Raw genomic sequence first — 14,766 nt, 5'->3', positions numbered from 1 at the left:
GAACACAGGTGTAGGGAGAAGATGGATTCTAGATAAGTTAATTTTGTGATGCCTACTGGCCATCTCTAGAAGGAGACAGTGAGCACTGAGACACCTAGAAGTGGAGTTCAGAGCAGAAGGTATACACTGAAGAGTCATCAACCTATTTAAGGTTGAACCCTTTGGGGAGGGGGGTGGTTGTGTAATAACTGGACTGAGTCTCAGTATACAACATTTAGAGGTTGGGGACATGTGTAAGACAGGAGAAAGGAAACTGACTAGTAGAGTACAGAGAGATGGCAGGATGAACAGGAATGTACACTAAGCCAGAAATCAAGAGAAGAATGCCTTTCTAGAAGGAGAGAGTGTGTCCGGTGTCACTGATGGGTCAAATAAGACAAGGCCTAGGAAATAACCATTGATTTTAGCTAAATGAAGGTAATGATGGGTGGAATGATGGAAACAAAAGCCTAAATAGAGTGTGTCCAAAGATAATGGTAAACTTGGAAAAAAAAATTAACAAATTAATAATGAAATGAGCAAAACTGAACATTAAAGAGCTTACAGAAAAAGAAACGCTTGTAGCAGACAAAACACAAAACACAAGAAGATGCTCAACCTCACTCATAAGGCAAATGTGAAATTATTATCTAATGTGAAATTATATCCCAATTCAACCAGCACATTTTGGAACTCTAGAAAATAATCTATGGGAAAGTAAACATGCACGAATATGAAAAAAAAAAAAGAAAAGCTGACTTTTGTGAGACTTCCCACCTGGAGAACTTAATGTGCTTCAGTGAGGAGAGTGGCCTTTGGAACTGCCCGGGTTTGAATCCTGGATCCTCGATTTCTCACTGAGTCTCTCCGTGGCTTCAGCTACCTCAGCTATAAATGGGTCTTTTATTTGTACCATCCCTTAGAGTTGCAAAGACCTTAGAATAATGCTTGGCCCATAGCAACAACGATAGGCAACACTTACTGGGTGTTTATTACGCATGAGGCATTGTTCTAAGTGCATTTCTGTCATTTTCTTCATAGCAACACTAAAAGGAGGCCAAGACACCAAGACATTAAGGTATTTGCCTAGATCACACAGCTAATCAGTAAAGGAATCATGATACACAAAGACTGAGCTCTTAGCTACCACACTATGCTGTATCAAAGAATATTATGAGAAAAAAACTCATCTTACCTTGCAAGGTAACATATTAAAACAGTACAGCACAGCTACTATAATTGATCTGTATGGCAATACAGAAAATCTAGAAATATACTTAGTCATATATAACGATTATATAACAATTTTACATTAGATAAAGCGAGATCCTCAAAACAACAGGAAAAGCTTATACTGATCTGATTGATAGACATGATCTGTTTTTAACACAGTTCACAAATAAAAGGCAAATAGCCAGGAACACTTGAATGTTTTATCAGAATCAGTGAGTTATTTATCTAGATTCATTTCATTCAGCAAAATGGCACTTTATGGATTCACTTCTTTTCTAAACTAGCCATGATCTAGATATCCTAGGTTAAAGAGGCTGAATTTGGGGCGCCTGGGTGGCTCAGTCTGTTAGGCATCTGCCTTCAGCTCAGGTCATGATCTCAGGGTCCTGGGATCGGGCCCCGCATCGGCCTCCCTGTTCAGTGGGGAGCTTGCTTCTCCCTCTCTCTCTGCAGCTCCCCCTGCTTGTGCTCTCTCTCACACACACACTCTCTCTCTTAAAAAAATTACATAAATAATTTTTTAAAACCCTTAAAAATAATAAAGAGGCTGAATTTGATTTACCCAAGTGTTGGTCTATATTTTAGAATGTTCAGTATGTAGATAATGTAGCAGTCTGCTAGGGCTACTGTAACAAAGTACCACAAACTGAGTGGCTTAATCAACAGAAATTTATTGTTTTATGGCTTTAGACCAGAAGCTCAAAATCAAGGTGCCACCAGGGTTGTTTCCTTGTGAGGGCTACAATGGAAGGATGTGTTGCAGGCCTCTCTCCTTGGCTTGTAGATGGCCATCTTTTCTCTGCCACTCCACATCATCTCTCTATGTGTGTCTGGGTTCAGATTTCCCCTTTTTATAAGGACATTAGTTATATTGTGTTAGGGTCCTCCCTAAAGACCTTCTTTTAACTTAATTACCTCGGTAAAGACCTTACCTCCAAATAAGGTCACATTCTGAGGTACCGAGGGTTAAACTCCAACATTTCTTTTTGGAGGGGCGGAATTCACCTCATAATACTTAATATTTGAGTGTAAGACATAGTAGCCGCAAGACCCTTTCGGAAGCTGTCCGCTTGGCCTCAGTGATCCTTTTTAAAGCAGGTCCCTGTCAATTAACCATGTATATCTAATCCTTTTTGAAGATTAATTGAGGTATATTTAAAACTCCAGCCCAACATTCTTCTGGATGACATCAAAGAGTCCCTTGCTCCTTTTGCACAAAGACAAACCCTATCAAGACGAACACAACACATTTCTTGAGCCTGGCCCAATATTTCTACAGTCGTATAAGAACCACCTTAGTGTTTCACAAATTCCATAGCATGAAACACACACAACAATCAAATATACAACACACTCCTTCACAACAACATGGAAATCACAACGGGAAAACAAGCACCTTACATGCAAGCCAGGAGGAAATGGGTTAGGGAAACAAAGACTGGGCGTGGGCAAGAATCAGTGGAAATATGAAATAGAGGTGAAATCTCGGCCCCATAACACCCAGATGTGTGGTGTCACCGGCCTAGAGCCAGCTTTGCCACACCCCCAAACCTAAACAATTCAGCTCCTCGCTACCTGGTGGATTATCAGCAGTGCTGGGAAAAGCCTCCTGTGGTGGGCACAGATATTCATCTCTTTATCACCTACTGTAGAATTGGGGGTCATCAGCCTCATCCCTTAGTCCCCCTCCTTTTATTTGATCAGCAGGCATTCACGTGATCATTTTCAAAATTTACCACCCTTTTCTCTGCCTCCCTACTGTCGTCACGTTTGTCCAAGACGCCATTATCTTTTGCCTCAGCCACTACACGTTCAGCCTTGAACAACATGGCTTTGAACTCTGGGCCCACTTAAACTTGGCTCTTTTTCTCCTGCAAAAGCTTTATTGTTTCCACCTGGTCTACGGCTTGGGGGAGGGCTCCAGGGTGAACACGGGCCGGGTGGCCGCAGGAAGAGGCTCGGGCAGGAGCCCAGACGCCAGGGCGGCGTCAAGGGGCCCCTCGGAGCAAGGCTCCCGGTGGCGCCTGAGGGGGAGCCGGATGCGGAGACGCCCGCCCGCCCCGCCTGGGGGCCGCCCGCGGGGGTCGGGCCCGCAGTGGCCATCTTCTCGACGGGCTGCACCTGCGCCGCGAGGCCGAGCTTGGGCAGGCGGGCAGCAGACCCCGGGGGCCGCACCTGCACCGCGAGGCCCAGCTTGGGCAGGCGGGCAGCGGACCCCGGGGGTCGCACCTGCACCGCGAGGCCCAGCTTGGGCAGGCGGGCAGCGGACCCGGGGAGGGGTCGCACCTGCACCGCGAGGCCGAGCTTGGGCAGGCGGGTAGCGGACCCGGGGAGGGGTCGCACCTGCACCGCGAGGCCGAGCTTGGGCAGGCGGGCAGCAGACCCGGGGGGGGGGGGGTCGCACCTGCACCGCGAGGCCGAGCTTGGGCAGGCGGGTAGCGGACCCGGGGAGGGGTCGCACCTGCACCGCGAGGCCGAGTTTGGGCAGGCGGGCAGCAGACCCCGGGGGCCGCACCTGCACCGCGAGGCCGAGCTTGGGCAGGCGGGCAGCGGACCCGGGGGGGGGGTCGCACCTGCACCGCGAGGCCGAGCTTGGGCAGGCAGGCAGCGGACCCGGGGGGCGTCGCACCTGCACCGCGAGGCCGAGCTTGGGCAGGCAGGCAGCGGACCCGGGGGGCGTCGCACCTGCACCGCGAGGCCGAGCTTGGGCAGGCGGGCAGCAGACCCCGGGGGTCGCACCTGCACCGCGAGGCCGAGCTTGGGCAGGCGGGCAGCAGACCCCGGGGGTCGCACCTGCACCGCGAGGCCGAGCTTGGGCAGGCGGGCAGCAGACCCCGGGCGGCCCGCGTCGGGTTCCTCCCCGGACCCGGGCCGCTTCCTCGGCGTCCAGGGTTCGACCCCGCTGGCGGACGCGGCTTCCGCACGTCCTGGAAGAGGCGCCGCCGCCGGCCGCTCGGTTGGCATTCGCAAGCGACGACGCCGGGGACCCGGGAGCCTCTCCTCCGCCCGCGGGCGGGAGTGGCCGCCGACGGAGCCACGTGCTCCCGGCCGAGCCGCAGCCCCGAGACAGGTCAGTTTGGCTGGGGGGGCGCGCAGGGCCAGGCGGGCCGGGCGTCGACGAGGCCTCCCCCCCTGTGTGGAACCAGGCGGACGAAGGTGGGAGCTCCTGCTCCTGGGGGGACACTACAGGGGCTGCGACGCGGTGTTGGCGTCGGGAGGCAGAGGATGGCGGAGAAGGTGGTTCCGAAGGTTGCGACTGGAAAAGAGGTTGCAGGGTGTGGGAGGCCGGAGGAAGGGGCGTCCTGGGCTCGCTGTTCCTTCCAAACACTGTTGAAGCAAGAGACAGACCTGCACCACTGCCGCCTGGGGCACTGACTATATCCAGACTTTTTACAGTATAATACTGTAAATGTATTTTCTCTTACTTTTGATTTCTTTAACAACATTTTGTTTACTTTATCGTGAGAATACGGTATATATTACATATGCTATACAAAATATGTTTTAATCAATTGTTTATGTTATTGGTAAAGCTTCCAGTCAACACTAAACTATTAGTATAAGCTTTGGGGGAGTCCAAATTTATAGACAGATTTTTGACTGCATGGGTTTTGGCGCCTCTAACCCCCATGCTGCTCGCGGGTAAACTGTACGCCCTGGTGTCCGGCTTCACCATACCCCCAGGCTAATCTGTTCTCCACTGAGCAGTTTCTCACCTATTTGCAATGCTTCAATGAGCTTTTAAATAAAACCCGCTGTACTTGACCATACCTGCACCACCTGATCCTCTTTACCCCGCTCTCCCTCTTGCCTGCTATATCCAGCTTTTCTGTTTTCCTTTTAGTTCCTTGAATATTCTAAATACTTTCTGGCCTCAGGGTTTTCACATATGCTCTGCCCTCTTTCTGGAACTTGAGCTAATATTCAGCCGGCATGCTCCCATACAATTATACTAGTTGTGAAAGCAGTGAAATACCTCTCCATCTTATTGGTATGTACTGCTACCCCATGTCCCAGCACACCCCCAGGTACATCTGTCTACCTTGCCTCTTTCCTAGAATCCCCTGGACTTCCACACTGCCCAGCAACTAAAGAAATCATGCCTGGCTGGCCCTTTATGAGGCCTGTAAGGCCCTGCATGAGTTAGGATTCAACCAGAGAAACAAAGCCAATAGGAGATACATCTTAAGGGATTTATTGCAAAAAATTGGGTTAGGCAGTGGTGGGGGCTGGCAAGGCAAGTCAGAAATCCGTGGGGCAGGAAGGGCCGACTGGAAGTCTCAGGCACGAGCTGATAGAGCTGCAGTCCGTAGGAGAATTTTTCTTCTGGAAAGCCTCAGTTCGATTCTTAAGGCCATCCACCTGACTGAATCCGCCAAGATGATGTAGGAAAATCTCCTTTACTTAAAGTCAACTAATTGTGAACAGTAATCGCATCTACAAAATACCTTCACAGCATTACTGACGTTAGTGTTTGAGTAACTGGGTATTGTAGCCCTAGCTAGTGACACATAAAACTGGCCATCAAAGATGTTCCAGCACTGTGGTTGCTGGTTGTCTTCCTTACTGGTGGTTCAATATATTTAATCTCATCCTTGCCTGAACTGTCCCCTCCTCTCTTCCCTTGCTCTTTAGATGGTGGACACCTTTTCTCCTTGCCCTCCTTGGGAACCCCACTTTAAATGTCATCTCCTCACAGAGAGTCCTCCTTACTACCCTCTCCGTGTAGGTTCCCCACCCCCCCACACACACCCCAGAAGGACCTGCACTGTATTGTTTCTCTTCACTGCACTTACCACAGCTTAACTACGTGTTCTGTTTGTTTACTTATTTTTGCCTGTCATTCCCACAAAACTGTGTGTCCCATGAGTGCCAAGACTCATCTGTACAAAACTGTATGCTAAGAGTTAAAATTGCCATGACTGACCCATAGCAGGAGCTCAGTTAATATTTGTCAAATGAGTGAAAGTCATCAGAGATGACTGTGATTTGAGGCACAAAGACCCAGCTTGTTATCCATTTATACATAGCCTTTTTGCCTTGCCCTGAAGCTACCTTCTCTGTTCAAAGTCCCACTCAACCAGAAGTCATTGTTCTGGCACACACAGAGGTTCAGTGCAAACACATGGGTGAATCATTGCTTTTAGAGAAAACCATGTAGAGCTGGCTGATAGAAACTAAGATCCACAATGTGGGTTCCTTCAACAACTATTGTTATTCACATACACAGCCCTCAGTCTTCCCTCTAATGTCTGACCCAAGTCAGCTCCCACTAGAATAAAGGGTATTTGTTGGAATTGCTGATTTGATATTAATTACCCTCTCAATCAGAGTAGATAGAACTCAAGAATGGATGTTGGGGAGGCCCTGAAGTAGGACATGATCAGATCAAAAGTTCAGATGTAGAACCTCAGTAATTGAAGTGGGCTCCCAAAACTCAGTCTTACTACATCTCATCAGGAATCACGAAAGGATCCTCCAAATTGCTCAGAATTTCGTCAGTTCTCTACTGTCCATCTTTCTAATCTTTTTCCTCTCTTCTGATCCAATGGCCTATTTAATAGATGTCCGCCCTTAGCTTCCTTGTTCTGTGTCTGGGGTATTGGGCAGCAATGTGTGCTGTATCAGTGGACTTCCTCCTATGTGGAATAAAGGTTTTATGGCTTTTCTTGGTGAAGTGGATATTTCCCCCCTCCACTTACTTGCTAACACATACAGGGATTCTGAGTCACCAGTGAAAAAGCCTTTAGGAGATTTGTGCATTTGATGGCCTTTGCATCATTCTCATTTCATAGGATAAAATGAGGCAAATAGATGTTGTCTTAGAAGAGCTTTATATGTTGGAGCAAAAACAGACAATTTTAGAAAATGGCAAAACTATTTCTGTCCACAGCAAAATTGCATGGTTCTGTTTAAGTCATCATGATGACTCTAGATCAGGGAGAGTAGAGTATGATTCAGAGTGTATCAGTGATACACTATCCTATAGATGATCTAAAACAAGCCATTAAGCAAAAATATCCATGCAAAATTCCCTCCATGTTCCTAATTTTGTTCAATTGCCCTTCTCAATCTGTTTACCTGCCATGAGAATATGAAATATTACAACACGATATGGCTAAGGTCAATCAGGAGAATATGACATCTACTGTGGGGCATAGATACCTGCCCAAGACAAAACTGGGAAGTAGTTGAAGTTTAGAGTTGAGGCCTCCAGTCCAAATATATACTGTTTTTTCACTTTAAGATTTTTTTTGGTTTTCCCCTCAGGAACCAAAGGTTCCTTGCTCTTTCTCTTCAAGATATAACTCAGATCCTTTATAATACTGCCCGTAATCACATTGCCCTTCTCTCAATTCCTATAAAACAGTTGGCGGTTGTTATGCCAACTTGTCCTGTTATTTTTCATTATAGATTAATTTCCTTGTTGCCAGCTTAAATTATGAATTCCTGAAGGGCATGGCTGTATTTTCTCTTTGTTTCCATGCACCCCAGGGCATAGATATTTTGCCAGTTCCTACTGGACGAAAAATGAGGATGTGGCAGAGAATAGTTGGTTGTTCATCAAAATTTGCTTTCTCTTCTTTCTAGATGCACAGCTAGACTGCATTTCCCCAGCCTCCTCTGCAGGGAAGCTGAGCCTTGTGGCGGTCTGTGCCACTTTTAGGCTTATTCCATTTTAACCTCTTATGTTTCCCTTCCTTATGCTTCATTTTTCTTCTTCTGGTAAAAATGAGTCCTTAGGGATTGGCAAAACCACCAGATGGAAGGAGCTTAGGTCCCGTAATGATCTTGTTGAGGAAGCTGCCCACAGACCAGAAACATGTGCCTTGGACTCTTGGTACACATGAAATAAACAGCGGTTGTGTGTGAGCTGTCACGTGTTTGTGGGTTTACTTGTTATAGCAGCTTCCAGTCGTTCTCCTGCACCTAGTAATTTTAGTAGACAGAGCTTGAACTGGGTTTAATACTTAGTTCTGCCACAATGACTAAACTATGTGATTGAAGGCAAGTTATTTAATTTCTCTGAGCCTCAACTTCATCATCGGTAAAATGTGCATGATTACAGCAACTACCTCAATCAGTTTGTTGTGAGAATTAGATATGTGCACGTGATCCCTTACAACAGTGCCTGGTGCCTAATGGGCACTCAGTGAATATTAGTTTAGTACCACTCTGATGTGTACTTAGGATTAGAACTCATATACGTTCACCCCTGGCACAGATCTAAGATTTTAGGTTTGAGTATGCAAGGACTTCAGATTAGTCCAGTCTATGTCTACACAGATAATTAGGGATAATTATGCTGCTATTTAGGTCAAAGATACTCTCCTTTCCAGGCTGAGCTATTCAGTACCTAAGGAGTAAGTCTGATCGTCCATTGGGTATTAATGATTAAATGACAGGTTGTTCGCCTAATCATTGATTGCGAATAGAGCAAGGCTGGGGGAAGTGGACATTTGGTTGATTTGGTCAAGTTAAATTTAGATGGAGGACTGAAATAGTTACTATCCCCTGGACTCTTAAGGGTTCTCAAACACAGCAGTCTCTCGTGCGGTATACAATAAGCAAGACTGAATACAACAAAACTTAATTAGGCATTTATTTGTAGGCTGAATACGTCTTTGACATCTACTTTTAGACACTTTTAGGTCTCTTGCATTAATATGTTTATTCCTATCTAGTTAACATTCTGTCTTCATGTTCAAGGTTTGAGACATATAATTTAATATCTTCTCCAAAATCTATTCCTTTTATTTTCAGGAGATTTAATACGTTTTTTTGAAGATGGGCTGTGGAAAGTGGGAGTCTGTAGTAGTTTGTCCTAACACAAAAGTTGTGTATCCAAATAAAATTTTAAGGTTTGAAGTCATGCTATCCTTTGCTACAGTTTTCTCCCAAGAAAGTCATAGAGATTTGGCATTCTTTAATTTTTTATGTAAGGAAAAAATAACAGGGTTTTTTAAAGGCCAACTTCTTAAGTCTATCACCCAAATCTGGAAACCAGGCAAGAAAAGATTTTTAAAACTGACCACATATAGGTGGATGTTTATTGCAGCATGACCTGTAGTTAAAAAGGCAAATAGCCTCCGCCTACAAGAAACCAACCTAACGTCCACAAAGAGGGAAATGGTTGGTTAAATTATACACACACACACACGTGCACACACATGTATAGTGTAATTCCATGTTTGTAAAAGCAAAACTGAAATTCAAACAAAACAAGGCAAATTCCCTATATTTGTGAATACGTATTTAATATAATTAGTAATATAATATATTTTTAGGGAAAGTTATAAAAAATAAACATAAACCTTTTCCTGTTGATTACTCAGGCACATGGATAGTCAGGGCTTTGTGACTAGAGTGTGTTAGCTTTTTTTGTGGATTCCTATGTTGTTTGACAGATAAAATAGGAAGGTATTACTATTGCAGTTTTAAATAATTTATAAGTCTTAAGAGGTCTTTAAATGTGGAAGGCATTCCTGAAATGTGGGATAGATATGAGAACCCACAGAAACAGCTATTTTAACATTTCCTAGGATTTTACAAAGCTTTAGTGTGCTAACTCGTATCTCTCATCCCTGAATCTACAAATTTTCACGTAACTGACCTTATATGACAAATAGGCAATGCTAGGGATAGTCATGAAACCAACAGTCACATTCATTTCAAAAGTAATGTGAAACAGAATATATTACAACGTCGAATATAAAAATGGCTTACAACAAGCTTATCTGAAATAAATTAAAGTCTTTGAGTTATTAGTAAGAAAAAGTATTCCACATTCCATTAATCAGAAGGAAGAAAGGAAAGGAGGAAAGAAGGAAAGAAAAAAAAAAGAAGGAAAGGGAAGGAAGGAAAGAAAGAATGACAACTACTTGGGTGGCTTGACTGCCATTTCTGCGCTGGTGATGGTAGGAGGTCTAAGGCATTGGGGTCAGCAGTAGAAGAGAAGCGGATGTGATGGCAGCAGCCCAACGTTTCAGAGCATCTCATGAGGTACAGTGCAGAGGTGGGATGTCAGACTAAGTGGCATTTGAGGACTTGGCTATCCCCCCTTTCCTCCTCAAAGCATGATAAATTTAACTGGGACCAGGGCTCTAGAATTGTAGTAGCCTTGCAGTTGGGTTGGTCCTACTTCCATCTTCATTACAGATGTGGCCACAGCCCAGGGGTGTCGTGCATGCAGTATACCACCAGCTGCAGTGGAAAATTACACCCTGCCATGTAAGGGCCAGGTGCCTTGTGAGTTCATGGAGCGACTGACTATGGATGTCTCACGGATGACATTCCTCATCACTCCAAATTTATGAGCAACCACCAACTGGAACTAGGTGCACAACACAAAATCCTTCCCCAGCACTGTGGTGAGGAATGGAATATAACCTGGATTGGGAAGCACAGTTTAAAGTGTATCAGGAATGGAGAGGATAGGGAGGATAACAGGAGGGAATCACAGAGAGAAGGGACAGTTGGCCTGCCTATTCAAAATAGGCTGGGAAGTAGGAGAGAATATAAAATATGTATGACCTAAATTGGGAGAATGGTTTTAAGGAAACCAGAGAGAAAGCAACATGATTAGAAGAGAGGATTATCATTCCATCCCTTACCTTTGGATTGTTTAAGGGAGAAGTACATTTTAAGAGTAGGCCACAGAAGGGACTCTTTGTCCAAACATATGATGTCAAGAATTTGGATCAATTTTATTATCTTGGTAAAGGACAGATGACTTTGTAAAGCTAAGGAAAATGAGGGCTTTTCAGAACAGACTGGCAAGAAATCATGCCCTTTGGCAAGTTTAGATTTCCTCTCCAAATCTCACATATTTGTTTAGGGCCAAATCCAACCTTTTGTTTTCAAACAATGCTGTATTCTAAAGTTCTTCTAAGGAGAATCCCGCCTCCTGGATGGGCCTGAAATCTCACAAAGCGAGTGGAAAGACTTCCGTGGAGTCACACAGAGTGAGAATCTGGCGCATCAGTTTTCTGGGCTTCTTTTTTACAGCACAGCTTGTAAGGGGAAGCCAGAGGCTGTGCAGCCCAGCCCAGTGTGCAGGATGGCTGGCTGCCAGCAAAGCCACAGTCAGACTCAGGTGACCCTGTCCTTTTCCTCCCTCTTACTGAAGTGAAGCCTTCCACGAATGGCTAGAAGCGAGGGCACGCCATTTTGATTTAGGCATTTGTTTAATGTTTCCTAATCATGCATACATCTTTCACCTGTCCACTTCAGACTTCTGTCTGAATTGCTCATTCTTACAGAATATAAAATACAGTTGTTTAACTTGTCTAGGACCAGTGAAAATAGGGACCTAATTTAAAAAATGGTGTGTGTGCGCATATATATATAATGACCATAGTGTTCTATGTTAACTAAGATTCTTTATCTAATGCTAATAGATTGGAGCATAAAAATTCATCCAAGGGGTGACTCTGAAGCAGGAGAACTTGTAGGCAAACTAATATGGAACAGAGAGGGGTGCCTAGTGCCTCAGTCAATTAAGTGCCTGGCTCTTGATTTCCAGCTCAGGTCCTGATCTCAGGGTCATGAGATTGAGCCCTTTGTCAGGCTCTGAGCCTGGAGCCTGCTTAGGATTCTCTCTCTCCCTCTCTGCACCGCCCCCCCCCCCACCTCTCTGTCAAAAAAAAAAAAAGGAGAAGAAGAGTGAGCAGACATGCGAGAAAAAAGTTAATAGGTATGACTCATATTCCTTGCAATAAGTGCCTTCTACATTTCCTCCTTCTTGCATTTCCCACCTGGAGTTCTTACTAATTTTTCCTAACATAAACTATTTTGAATTGATGTCTTTAATTATACAAAACAGAAAGCCAAAGAAAGTTGTTGAATAACTACTTTAAGTTAAATTACTTTAAATTAAAATATTAAATGAATGAATATGAAAATACTTAAAACATCTGTTTGAAACAAAGATTATATATAGTTTTAGCACAGTTAGAAGAACTCAGAGAATTCTCCTAATTACTTTCCCATGCAAATGTAGGTGACTGGTCCAAGGTCTCTTATCTAGTTAGTTAGAACAGATTGGAAACAGAGAATCTCCCAGTTTTTAAGCTAATATTCTTTCTACTTAGCTCTGTGGTCTTGGGAATAGTTATTTAATCTTTTCATGCCTAGTTTCCTCAACAACGAAATGGGCATCATGATGATATATAATTCATAGAACTGTTTTGAGGATTAAGTAAATTAATGTATATAAAGTTCATAGAAGAGCACCTGATACATGGTAGGCCCTCTATAAATATTAGCTATTATTGCTTACCACCTTGCCTTTCTATTAACTTACTACTTAAAAGAGTGTTTAAAATTAATGCTTTTGAGTGTTTAGCTACTGGAAATATAGAACTAGTGAATCGTCATGTATCTTGGATGGGAATCAGGAATTTTTTTTGTTTCTTTTCTTTCCTATTCCCAAAAATGATTTTGTAGAGCATCTTCTCTCTTCAAGCCTAGATTACTTCTTAGATAATCAATAAAAGTTGTAGTGATTAAATAGACAGAATACATGGGAGAAGGAATATGTTTTCTATCTCCTCTCCCAAATTAGACATTGAGTCCAGGGTGTGCCATTCACTGCCATCGTAATTATCATGACAAAGTGATTTGGAATAAGTTGAGCTGACAAATTGAACTAGGGAAAAATACATATCCATTACTCATGAATCACTCAAAATGCCACCTCCTCAGTGAAGTCCTCTCCAATCCCACCCATCGGAACGGATTGCTCCCTGATCAAGGTTCCAGTGCATCTTTGTTTATACTTCACTTTTGGCACTCATTATTTTTTTTCCTGTGCCTTGTTCTTCCATTGCACTGAAGTGCAGACTCACAAAAACAGAATCTGTGTCTTATCTGTCTTTGTTTCCAGAATCGAGACTACCTCACAGTATTTACAAATATGCAGTTGTACCTATTGAATCTAATTCATAGAACTTACTCAGAAATAAGTGAGAATATAAGCTTCTTTTATTTTTTTTTAAAGATTTATTAATTTATTTGAGAGAGCACGAGTGGGAGGGGCAGAGGGAGAGGGAGAGAATCTCAAGCTGACTCCGTGCTGAGCACAGAGCCCAAAGTGGGGCTCAATCTCAGGACCCTGAGATCATGACCTGAGCTGAAACCAAGAGTCAGACGCTTAACCGACTGTACCACCCAGGCGCTCTGAGAATATAAGCTTCTTTTAAAAATACTATTATTTATTGGGCATGGGATTCAAAACTGCTAAATTCATAATGACTGTGTGAAACATCATTATTTTCATTTAATAGATGAGAATAACTGACCTGCTCAAGGTCACACTGTAAGTGGCAGAAACAGAATGTAAACCCCAATTCTATCTGATACTGCTCCTTGGTAAGAAGAAAATAAGGATTGAACACTCCTTATTTTTAATACTTGATCCCTTATAATCCCTCCTGAAACAGGTTCCGACTAGGAATGCTTCCTCTTTAGGACGGTCATTTTGCAATATTTTACTTCCACATAACACTGAGTGTTTTATGTGACCATCAAGAAGATTGCCAGTACCACTCCCCACTGGGCAATACTGAAGACCCCAGCATGTCAGCCCTGTGAAAAGTCCTTGTGGACCGACATGATCCTGTGGATTGGTCTGGCTTTGTTTTGTTGCTGTCAGTGACTTGCTCCTTCATCTGTTAGGATACACCTTATGTAGGCTATCACAACAATGCCCGTACCGGTAGAACTTGTCTGCGTCTGCTCATGGGATTGGCTTCCAACGACTTCACCCCAGAGCTGCAACATGAACCAACTCTTTTCCAGCTGGAAACCTAACCAGCCCTGCACAAATGTACTCCACTCACATCTGACACAAGTCTGTTCAACTCCACTGTGACCTTTCAAAGGCTATAATTTTGAAAAGTATACTGAGCCCCTTAAATATGCCACTTCCCCAGTTTTTTCAATTACACAATTTTTTAGTAATTCTTCGTTTTAATCTCTTAGCCATTTTATAACCTTGTGTTTGATTATTCTTTGCAAATGCTCTGCAATATCTGACTTATATAATTTTCTCACACGGAGCAGAACGTTGCGCGTTTTAGTTGTGCGTGTGTTGGGAGCTAGGGAAGCCAACAGATGAACTGCATACTAATAAACAAATCAAAATAGTGTAGTAACGGGATACATGTCTTTCAATGACTTAGTCCCCTAATTTGATGCTACCCACTAGCCCATCCAACTACAGCTTTCTTTTTTCTCTAAATGCTGTGGCTGCCCGTGGAAAAATAAATAAATGTTGAGAAATATTGAGAATTACAAAGTTGCTTTTTTTTTTTAAACAAATAAAGCCCAAAGCATCTCCAATTTTCAGTGTAGGATCAGTGTGAAATTAAGATGATCACACCAAGAGAGCAATAGAATTTACCCCGGGGGGAAATGGAAGATGATAGCCATCAAAAGCAATAGAGGGAACAGAAGTGGATCACGGTAGAACCCAGCACACTGCCCTTTCTGCCAAAGGCAGGCTCTGAGGGCAGGAGCGTGGAGCAGGGGGCCGAGGGGCCGAGCGTCTGC

At 43.9% G+C, this 14,766-nt stretch overlaps 1 long non-coding RNA gene across 1 annotated transcript in view; it reads left to right on the top strand.

Moving 5' to 3' along the window:
* The window catches only part of LOC118546055 (uncharacterized), a 181,706-nt gene that overhangs the window by 145,968 nt on the left and 20,972 nt on the right, over nucleotides 1-14,766 (top strand). The gene's annotated exons all lie outside the window — the stretch shown is intronic.

The sequence above is a fragment of the Halichoerus grypus genome, chromosome 2 (assembly GCF_964656455.1).
Source record: "Halichoerus grypus chromosome 2, mHalGry1.hap1.1, whole genome shotgun sequence".
In the NCBI taxonomy this organism is placed as follows: domain Eukaryota; kingdom Metazoa; phylum Chordata; class Mammalia; order Carnivora; family Phocidae; genus Halichoerus; species Halichoerus grypus.
Note: the sequence above shows the minus strand (reverse complement) of the source record. Positions and strands in the feature narration are given on the sequence as shown.